Raw genomic sequence first — 12271 nt, 5'->3', positions numbered from 1 at the left:
CGTGGCATTTGCCCTTTAATAAAACGTGTAACAATTCAATAGAAATAGGTACAGTCGCCATCAGATATATCGGAGCGGCCGAGATGCTCAAAAATATCTGAACTCGCACTCTAACGCCTTGACAATAGAGGCGTGTTCAGATATTTGTGAGCACTTTTGCTGCTCCGACATATCTGAAGGCGACTGTACCTACAATCAACATTTACACGAATTCAGGGAACTGCAGTTCAGTACCTAGTTTTTATACTCGGTCAATGTGCGGTCAATAATAATGAAGCAATGTGTCAACGTTAACATGGGTGCCGCATTGCTATACTAAATTACGTAGGCGCTAGAGATTGTCTGAATATTTATCAAGTCACAATATTTAAAAAAAAATTCAAAGAAAAAAAAAAAAGCGAAGAAATTCAAAGGTGTATGTGAAGTCCCCAATCCGCATTGGGCTAGCGTGGGGACTATAGACCGAGCCCTCTCGCGCATGAGAGGAGGCCTGTGCCCAGCAGTGGGACGTATATAGGCTGAATTATTATTATTATTATTAATATTTAAAAATACGAATTCAGTTAAAAAATTATGGAGTTAACAGAATTATTCCATTGGCACGAGATTAACGCCTTCGAATTTACTTAAAACGTTTTGGGGTAATGACCCGAATCCACTACAATGCTATTAGAAAGAAAGAAAATACATTTGTTCAATCACATTAAAAAAAACATAATGAAAATATATTAAAGCGATATACAATGCCGGATAAGGGTTACTTAATTAATATATAAGTGGAAAGCCTAACAAAACAGGCGAAGGATCTGCGGCAAAATGGTTCCCTATTTTAGTTTTTCTTAAATAACTCATAAACGGTAGTAAAAAATGTTCTGTCACGCAAATAATTTATATAAAATAGCGTATAATTAGAATGATTCAGTACACATTTTCGCTAGGAACAATATTTAAAAAGATATTAAAGCGGGAAAGTTAACTAATTTTATGGTCCATTTTTCTATATTTTCGTAAATGACTCTTAAACGGTGGCCACTAGCAAAAAACGTTGTTAAACGTAAATAATCTACCTAAATCACAGGTTGCCTACTTAGGATACAGACCTTCTGGTTTATTTTTAAGAATTTTTTGTACAAGTTTGTTTATGAAATTAGTTTTAAGAATCCTTTTGTACAAGCTTGTTTATAAAATAAATTAAATTAATCATGAATCTTTCTTATAGGCAATTTTATATCAATTATTAGCGTGAAAGAACATTTTTTGCTACCGTTTATGAGTTATTTATGAAAAACTAAAAGGGACCTTTAAACTCCCGTATATAATTTAAGCAAGGCCGTATAGAAGAGCAAGTTGCTGGTGAATGATCCTGGCTACAAGATTATGTCTGTGCAAGCACTCGCCGTTAGCAAGATGAGAACAACCGGAAATAAGTAATATACCTGAGTGACTCTCCGGGACGGCGACATACCATTATTATTTATTTTTTATTATATAATTATATTAAACAATACACACCCGTGTGAAATGTATAGCATACTATTCATAATTGTGTTCAGTTTCATTTTTTACAGTTATTTATTGGAAGTAGCACATTTCATGCTATTACTAGAAAGATGCATTTTTGCAAGAAATTAATTAACTTAGGATTATGAAAGACAGGTCCGAAGTTAATTGTGTTATAATTATAATTGTCAATAACCACGCACACTGAGCGCGTGTAAGATAGATGCAATTAAGTAATACAATGCGGCAAAATCCGTCTGCGGGAAATTTCCTACACGAGCGTGTTACCCATTTCTTCAACCGTGGGAAATAGAGCCCACCTGCATTCGACTACTGAAACTAAAATTAATCGCTGTTTTGTCGATGAAGTTAACAATCGTGTACAAGTTTGAAAAAAGTGCTCTTGTACGGATTTTCCCGCAGACAGATTTGACCGCATTGACCATACCTGACAAATCTCTTCTAGGAGTTTCATGAGATAAGCATTCTTTATCGTGGTCATTGATAATATATGTATACTTATAAATACCTATTTAATATTTTGCCGCTGGGGTATTTTTGAGCGCTTCTCACCTATTTGTGCAAGCCGCCGGGATGAATCAATTTATCTGAGCTGTATTTTGAAACTGTTGTTGATTTAATGCTCATTTAAAGCTCAATAAGGCTTGTGTTGAGGGTACTCAGACAACGATATATATATAATATATAAATATTTATAAATACTCAAATGCTTATAATAGCATTTGAGTATTAGTTAGGAGCTTTAGAAAATTTGTACAGAATTTGTTTTTCACTTATAATCGTTATAAAATCCAAAAAATCCAATAAAAATCTAGTGAAGGGACAATGCTATGTACCTATATTCACATAAAAATCATCAAAGTATGTATAAATATTTTCTATAATATCAATATCCAGAGAGGAAAATGGGAACTACCTTTATATGGATAAGCCGTCGTCCCCTATTTTCCTAAGAATATACTTGCAATCCAACATTTGTATACCTGCAGCCTGCAGTTAGCAGCAAAAGTAGCAAAGGGGGCAGTGAGTAACAAATCATTTTTACAGTACATATGGGGCTACTTTATAGCACTAGTGCGAGAAGTAGCATATTATGTTACTGTGTCGAACATTTAAAGGGCCATATGTACTGTAAAACGTTGTACGATACATGTGCGAATAGGTAATTCGCAACTCGTGTCGATTTAAAACACTCCCTTCGGTCGTGTTTTAATTTATCGCCACTCGTTTCGAATTTCCTATTTTTCGCACTTGTATCGTAATGTACTATTACAGTGCCAGTTACTTGTGAAGAGAATAAGAATAGATTACAGACTTTAGTCGCTTTTGTTGCTGACTATACGTAGTTCTTTGCTCGGACACTTGGCAATTTGACGTAATAGCAGTTTATGTGACTGCTACGAGTACATAATGATAGGTATTAAAATACGAGTGTGGGTTTATGAACCGAATGAAATGAGGTTCATAAAGGAATCACACGAGTGTTTTAATGCCTTATTATGTACAGTTACATTCACTGCTTTATCTAAATCAATATCATAAGCTTCAACAAACAAAACAAAGTAATTTTATACCTGCCTAAACGTGAAAATGGCGGTAATGTTAACTTTTTCGCGCATGTCAAGCATCCATTCAACTAAAGTCGGGACCGACTGCCATATCGTTCGATACACATATTTCTTCGTTTCTCAGAGATGTTCTAAATTTGAATGTAATTAAGGTAATGGTTATTGATAAAGTAAAGTTTAAATTACAATGCTCCTACAGATACAGGTTTGTTAATATAGGCCGTTAGTTTATCGTTTCTGAATATATTATTGGGAGGTTATAATTTACAATATAGATGTAGATAAAATAAAAATTAATTATAATTTGGAAATTTAAATTCTGAGGCGTTGCGGACTCTGTGGTAGCGGACTTGCTTCTAAAAAACTGCCTGTCAAAAGATGAAAACATCATGCGCATCGTACACATTTTCACTGCGAATAGAAGCATTACCGCTCAAGGCAAAACAAGCTTTATGCTTGTTTAATATATACGAGTAATACGAGTATGTACAGATTTCGAATCTGATTATATTATACTGACTCTTAATAAAACTTAAATACCTAATAGTAATAATTCAGACAAAAATATTGAGTTTAAATCGCTGACATTTTGTTTACGAAATAATTAACAATTCGTATGCCCTCGTCAATAATTTGCTATTGAATTAATAATAGTATAGTACGTATAGTTGGTGTCATCCACGATGACGCGCAGATTTGTCAAATCTAACCTTTAATAACATAGTAATACAAGTCAAGGCACGCGTCTTAGTGAATGACACGATCAATAACCTTGAAATTATAAATTACAATGCAAATCGTCTGGGACGTATACGGGACAAGGTATACGCAAGGTTAATCCACGTTTGCATGATAATAATTAAATACCTTAAGTACTTCCTGTGGTAAACGGTTTAATTAAAATTCAAAATTCGTAATCTTACCGGAATTCATCACTATGCTGTGATTATACTTAGTCAGGTTATAGCTTAAACTGATAAAAAAGCTATAGGTACAGATCCCTTATTATTCATTTATATGGATTGAAAGCTTATTTAATGCTAAATTACTTACAATATAATTTAATACAATTTGCTGTCTCAGTTTTGCAAAATTCTATGTAATATTCGGAAAAATGTTATAAAAAAATCATGCAAAAAATATGCGACCTGTTTAAGGTGATTTTGATCCCTATTTATTTATTTTTTCTTTTTCTTACATAAAACAAAAGCTGGATCTTTTATCGTTCTTAAAATATATAATTCATATGCCAAAATTGCAACTGTACATGTTTTACCAAACCTACTCTCCAACGAGTCGAAAATAAGCATGTCACTGTAAAGTACCCTAAGTTTGAAGGATATTAGCTGAAGTACAGAGTTGTCGGAGAACTAAATGCTGGTGATAAAATAGCGTTCTAATAAAGTAGGTTCATACGAATAAATAATTCTATTAATGTAACACTGATTTTTACTACATTTTGTAATATTCGCGTCTAACGACAATCCCAAAGTAAACAAAGACAGTAGTAAATAAAGACGCGATCTAAATTTGAAACTATTTATATTACGTTTTGATCAGTATAAAACAAGCTTTCAAATCATGGTAAACTTTTTTTTATTAAAAGATTTGTATTACATTTTATCAGTCAAAATTGTGACAGAACTTATGACGTACATAGCGTTGGAGCAAGCTAATTCTACCCAAAGTTTGCAGTGACGGTGTAGAAAGTGCTTCAAGCTTAAACGCTATATTATTGTTAGAAATGACTTCTTACTTAATGGGCTGCCCCTTACGCAGCCCTTCCTTCTGGTTTAAAATTGAAGACGCATGATTGAAGCTATTTATTTCCTTGATATTTGCTGTTGAAGTTATCATCTGCTTGGGCCTGGCGAGCCCGAGTAGCCCGCAGTAGCACCTGCTGCTGGGATTCATCGTTCGGCTCGATGAAGATTGGAATTCGAGAACCTGAAGGCCAGTGACGATATTTTATTGGTTTAGACTCGCATACTGCCGGACATTAGTTAATTTTATTGTAAATATTGTTATTATTATATTTTTTTACTATAAGAACCTGTATTCAACCTGTATTCACTCGTACCGCTCTAGTTAGACGGCTACAAACGACACAGAGCTTTTAGGAGAATCGAAGGTGATCATAGGTGCAGGCACACTGACACGTCAGCCATAAGAGCGTTCCACACGTTGCTCACGCTCGCTCGCCATCCCAAAGTCCAAGAAGCTGTTTAAAAGCAGTAAGTATGCTGTTTTTGTAGTGTTGGTTAGATGCTTGAAAAAAATGGCAACGGTAAATACATGTTGGATACAAAGAGCCCAACGCTGAGGTAATGCCAAAATGCTGATGAAGAAATACTTACCAAACAGTGGGTAGAAAGAGTTAAAGAATGAGAAGAAGAAGGGATAGGTAGAAATCGATTAAGGACTCTAGCGCAAACGTAGGTGTAGGTATGGAGTCAGGCATAAGAAATACTCACAAACTGTCACCTAGATTAAACCTTTAGGAACATTATTCTATTTCATAGAATATTTTCTAGAACCGTCGTAACGAATTTTGCAATGTTTTTTAATTATTTTATAATTTAAACCAACTTATATACTTTTCCACAGGCTGCATAAAATATTCGGTGATTCGGATAGAAAGGTGACTGGAGGATTTATTTCGTCTCAAATACTTGGAACTTGTCATCAAGCCAAGGAATCGTTGCGAATATATCCTGTGCCAGCAATTGTAAGATAGGTCATCGACGACATTACATTGCTTTTGTATCTTTAATGTATCTTTAAATTTAAACAGAAAAAGCTACCATACTAATTTAAGCTAATTAACGATAGAGTTTATGCACATGGCGTCGTATGGATTTGGCAAAGGACTCCTGCTGTTAATTCTCCCTCTCCCGCTCCTTTTGATGCGTGACAGTGTGACAACTGGAACGTATCGTTGTCACTGTGTCGCCAGTCGCGTCGAGTATATCGCCTTTCATAACTTCATTATTATAATATTTTAAAACAATAAAGCTCTATATATTATAGCTCTAACTAATTTTTATTTTTGCTATTTTTGACATTCACACTGCAAAAGAACGACTAAGATTTTGCTACTAGATTTTTGTTTTAGTGGCAGTACCTGCCTAAATTGTAATAAAATTTGAATCAGCGGCTATACAACCAAATCACAGACGTTTCTTTAAACCATTGACATGACTAAGGTTTTCCTTATTGTGAACGTTAGCTTTTGACCTTCACATTCATTTTTGGACTATTATGTATTTTAGTGTTTATTCGTAGATGACTAGCGTCAATTTAAGGGATTTCCCCCAAAATATAAAAGTTGATTTTTATAAAACTGAGGCTAAAGATGGGTGTCTTAAAAAATTTTTTTTTTTTTCATATTTGGGAATGACGGAGTTCTGCTCTACAAAAACAAAACAAAAAAGTCTTAACTAATTGACATTATCTTCATTTTCTTTCTATCATAAAAATGGTTTGCAAGACTGTAGTTAAAAAGGTTATTAAACTAGTACAAGAGCCCAGATTAGTTTTTAGGGTTCCGTAGCCAAATGGCAAAAAACGGAACCCTTATAGATTCGTCATGTCCGTCTGTCTGTCCGATTATGTCACCGCCACTTTTTTCCGAAACTATAAGAGCTATACTGTTGAAACTTGGTAAGTAGATGTATTCTATGAACCGCATTAGGATGTTTACACAAAAATAGAAAAAAAAACAATAAATTTTGGGGGTTCCCCATACGTGCCCATACTTAGAACTGAAACTCAAAAAATCTTTTTTCATCAAACCCATACGTGTGGGGTATCTATGGATAGGTCTTTAAAAATGATATTGAGGTTTCTAATATCATTTTTTTCTAAGCTGAATAGTTTGCGCGAGAGACACTTCCAAAGTGGTAAAATTTGTCCCCCCCCCCCCCCTGTAACTTCTAAAATAACAGAATGAAAAATCAAAAAAAATAAATATATGATATACATTACCATACAAACTTCCACCAAAAATTGGTTTGAACGAGATCTAGTAAGTAGTTTTTTTAATAAGTCATAAAATAAAAATATTTTTTTTTCATCAAACCCATACGTGTGGGGTATCTACGGATAGGTCTTCAAAAATGATATTGAGGTTTTTAATATCATTTTTTTCTAAACTGAATAGTTTGCGCGAGAGACACTTCTAAAGTGGTAAAATGTGTGTCCAAAGTGGTAAAATGTTGAACAAGATCTAGTAAGTAGATTTTTTTTAATACGTCATAAATGGTACGGAACCCTTCATGCGCGAGTCCGACTCGCACTTGGCCGCTTTAAATTTATATTATAACCAAAATTCTCATCTCATTGCTTAAAGATGTATTCAATAGTACGTTTCAAAGAGTTCCAACTAAAAAACCCTTACATTCAATATTTGATGACTAAAGGGGCCCCCTGATTAACAGTCCGCCGGACGCTATCAACCTGTCAGTTAGAACAAAAAGTTGTCAGTTCTGAACAACTGATAGGCCGATACCGTCCGCGTACTGTTAATCAGTGGGTTTCTTTAGATCACGTTGTGCCCCACGTTTACTCTGCCACTACCAAAACCAGTTTGCTCTAATCTAACGGTAGGTAGTCATTTTTATGACAGGTGTTAGACTGTAGACCAAATTGTGTTTTAATATGCTATTGACCCTCTGAGTAACGTTCGAATTATGGCAGTAAGAGAGTGACCCCTCTGATGCGTGGAGTCGCGTAGTTTATGACATGCAACATTAATACGTTGCAACGACGCGACACACTGTGGGCTGAAATTCGGCTCTCATTGACATAGAGACCGAACTTATTATTTTTATGTTTTTTATTGAAATAGGTTTTGCCCAGCATTGTTATTGTAACCTATGAATTTTAGACGATTTGGAATGAAAAATGTCGAGTTACGAAAAAAAAATGTATGGAGCAGGAACAAGAAATCACTATTACTCAAGAACCACTTAACAAACCGTAATATCCTCGCAGGTAGTTATACTACGAATTATTGTAGACTATATATGCACTACATTTAATGCAAGAAATGCGAAAAGGTTATTTTACCAAGGCATTGATATAAAATTTCGACGTTTCCCGCAGCATTGCAATGCATTATGCAGCAAATACCCTTTTTCTTGTTATGAATGAACGCTGTGCAGCCATGTTGTCGCCATCAGAAAGTTCAAAGGGTTCAAATCAGATTCATAATGTTACTGCTACAGCGTTGCTGCCAAATTTCTAACCTCATAAGTCCCAACATAGTTGTACAAGTACAAATTAAATTAGAGTTTTTTTTATTATTTTGTATTTTTTTTATGGTAGAGGAGGCAAACGAGCAGACGGATCCCATGAACACCTTGTTCTGTCTGGTGTTGCAGGTGTCCACGGACGCCGCCCATGGACACCTGCAACACCAGAGGGGTTGTAAGTGCGTTGCCGGCATTTAAGATGGGAGTACGCCCTTTTCTTGAAGGTTTAAAGGTCGTATCGGTCCGGAAATACCGCAGGCGACAGTTCATTCCACAGTTTAGCTGTGCGAGGCAGAAAGTTCCTGGAAAAACGCACATTTGAGGAGTTTTTGTTTTTAATGTTAAACACACTTGACTTTTGCTTTACTGAAAATAGTCAGAATTATCTGTATATTTTATATTATTCGGTTAATTTTCTTCGTCGTTGTTTCGTTACAAATTCAATGAAAAATGTACGTTTCATTATGTTTCGATGGCCCACTTCGTGATCCTCTTCCTGGGGATACATATGATGCATTCAAGTATAAAAGTTTTGCCCTTCTTCACAGGTTTTAATCAACTCATTTTATGTTAAAACATATGTTCTTTCGCTTATCACAACGTTTGTTGTGACAGACGCCAAAAAACTCTGCGTGCCAAAAGTATGTTTCTGACGGGACGGGCTTTCAGTAACTGTCATTATAACTAATATTACAATTACCTAATGTTGGTGGTTGGTTGGTCAATAAAATAGTATGGTATGGCTAATACAGTGAGTATTAGCCATACCATACTATTTTATTAACATCCAAGCAAAACTCTGCGTTGACATAAACTAGATAAAATGTTTAGCCGTTACGTTGGTAAGCCTGGAATAATACTATATGATATAAAAGCCTAATTTCTAGCTCGATGTAGGAAATATACTAAACTTAATATACTATATATATAAACTTTATATATATTTAACCATTACCTATTTTTATCGTAAATATGATTTTAAAGCAAAAAACGTGAACAAAATAACGGAATAGTATGGGAATTGACAGAAACACACCTAGCATTTTTGCCATATTTGGCCACATCAAGCGCTGTATCGTTCCGGCTTCCGCCGCCACCCGCTTTGCACGCTTCCAATACCTAGTCCTTTGACGTTTTTAGTCGTGACGTGTTTAGAATGCGTCAAAATTATGCTAATTAAAAGATTAGCATAATACGTGTATAATGTTAATATTTTAACGAACAAAATTCTACCACACTACGCATAAAATAGCCTAACTGGCCGTTGGAAACTCACTGAATTGTTTACCATATTCTCGCACAACAAATTCTAAATTCAGACTGGTTTTTAGATGGCTGTTACGGCAGGAGGAGGAACCAGAATAGTTTAGCACACAGAGATGTTGAACTTTGCCCTCAGCGAAATATTTGAGCTCATACCGCCTAACCTTCACTGTTTATGCTAAAAGTACGTAAATACATATTATTATCTTATTATTATTCATAATGTTAAAAGAAAGAAACAACACAATTTAAATTAAATTCAGCTTGAATCGAGTAACTCCCCTCCAAACGTCGTGGGTTTCGAAAATCGCTAATAATTTCATCATAATAATATCATTATCACAGAGCTTATATTATATAATACAAAACCATACCAATATGTGCCGTTTAACAGGAAAAGGTACCTTATAGCGGCTGATGCTTACGCTCTTATTAATGCGGTGCTACGCGACTTAAGTGCTAACTGTCAGAAGGTACCTTTACCCGTGGAACGTCACATATCTTTCCCGTACTCCGAACTTACTATTTTTAGGCTTTCATTCAGTGGTATTTTATATAGCGAAAGCCATAGCGAAAGTAAAATAGCCTACCACAAGATACTACCTATGGTGACATTTGTAAATGGTCGTAATCGATTTTTTCTCTTGTGATGTGAGGATCAAAATGAGAGTCAAAATCTGACATCCGTAACGCTTTTTACTAAATTATACGCCACGTCTATTTGTGACCAAAACCGGCAAAACGTTCCACTTTGTCGCTTGCCATAAGGACGAGATTTGTTTGTATCTTATATTATATATTATATTGCGCCAAGTGACAATTACCATTATATTGCAAAATTTATACGTATATAATTAAATTTCATAATTAAAATTATGTATATGTGTCATCACCCTGAGATAATTTTGCGCACCTTACGTTTTGGAAACATGACTCAGCATTTTGCTGCTCTAGGGTCAAGGAAAACCCATAAACAACAAACATCTTCCTATTAATTTATTATTTTAATATATTATTGACACTGGTTTAACCCTGAATATGCGACCGTATTCGCTAGCGATTGCATAAAACTCACTCGCAGTGAAATATCTCAGACATAGATATTCACACGTTGAAAAGGAATACCTATTTGTAACATGCACATTTTTATTTGTATCCATCTTAGGGATAAGTTCGCCTTTGTAATACACTATTTGTAATTCAATATTTAATTTGTAACGTAATATTGTTAGTAAGTAGTTTTTTTTAATACGTCATAAATCCATCAAAGTTACAACGAACTACAAGAACTTTTATATTATGTTACTTGCTCCTACGGAACCCTTCATGGGCGAGTCTGACTCGCACTTCGCCGCTTTTTTTAATTTAAGTGATTTCTTACGATCAATAGCTAGACTCCAACTTAACTATTTCAATACCATAATTATCAATTTATCAATAATAAGAACTTGAAGGATCACAAGGCCAATCTATATATGTATAACATAATTGCATATTAGGTATAAGGTGTGGTTGAGAAACATAAAGGAAAACTTGCAGTGTGGCGGTTACGATTAGCAAAAGACAAAGATAATAGAATAGAAAGTCATTTTTAAGATAATCGATCCATTATGACAACAAAATACCGTGTCACATTACAGATTTATCATACTATTATGTTTAAAAGAATTATAAACAGTATAAACACCAATTTAACTAAGAAAGTCTCCTATAAAATTTCAGTTTATTTAACAAATAAAAATATGCGGGAAGATTGTGATGCGACATTGTAACATAAATAGTAGATACTAAAGTAACAATAATGTACATTGACGGACATAAGTGTATGTTATACCTATATGTGAAATAAAAAACAATAATAACGATCATCTTAATTTGCAAATAACATTCAGAAACATCTGGACCGGCATAGATAATTTGTGACGTTATCTATGAAAGGGGACCTTATTGTCGATAGCGCTTACGCCATTATTAACGATACTCCGATACAAATACAATGCCGCGCGACGCAGCGCGGCGTAAGCGCCATTGACAATAAGTCCCTTTTCACAGATAATGCCACATTTATTTAGACGCAATTTATTCCGCGAATACACGGTCCGATGCGAACTTTAAGACACGTCAAACATTTGTTAAAGATACGACATGTCTGTCTAATCCATATCGTGTCAAAAGTGAAGTTCAAACAAAAACGTCACTCATATTTTTGTTTGGATTCTTTAGGAAGTTTTTGACGTACCTATTTTAAAAATTCGAACTACGGAAGTGGAGATAACTCTACCTTCCATAGTTCGAACCGGCCGACAGACGGACATGGCGAAACTATTTAAACGTTCCTAGTTGACTACGTGATCTTGAAAAGATAATAAATATATATATTTTAAAATGTTTTATTTACACTTAAATATAAAACTTTAAACAACAACTTGACTGGAACAAAATTAATCAAGTTGAATGAATATTCTAGGCAAACTGGTTTTCTAATTCCAATATGCGAAATATAACACATAATACATACAAACTTTTGTACAATTTTTAATATAAATAAATATTATGGGACAACTTTACTTACTTACGGGATTAATCGCGTATTAAGGGGCCCACTGATTAACAGTACGCCAGACGGATCGGTCTGTCAGTTAAAACAAGAAGTTGTCAGTTCCG

Source organism: Cydia pomonella, chromosome 7 (assembly GCF_033807575.1).
Source record: "Cydia pomonella isolate Wapato2018A chromosome 7, ilCydPomo1, whole genome shotgun sequence".
NCBI lineage: Eukaryota > Metazoa > Arthropoda > Insecta > Lepidoptera > Tortricidae > Cydia > Cydia pomonella.
This window is presented reverse-complemented; position numbering follows the sequence as displayed.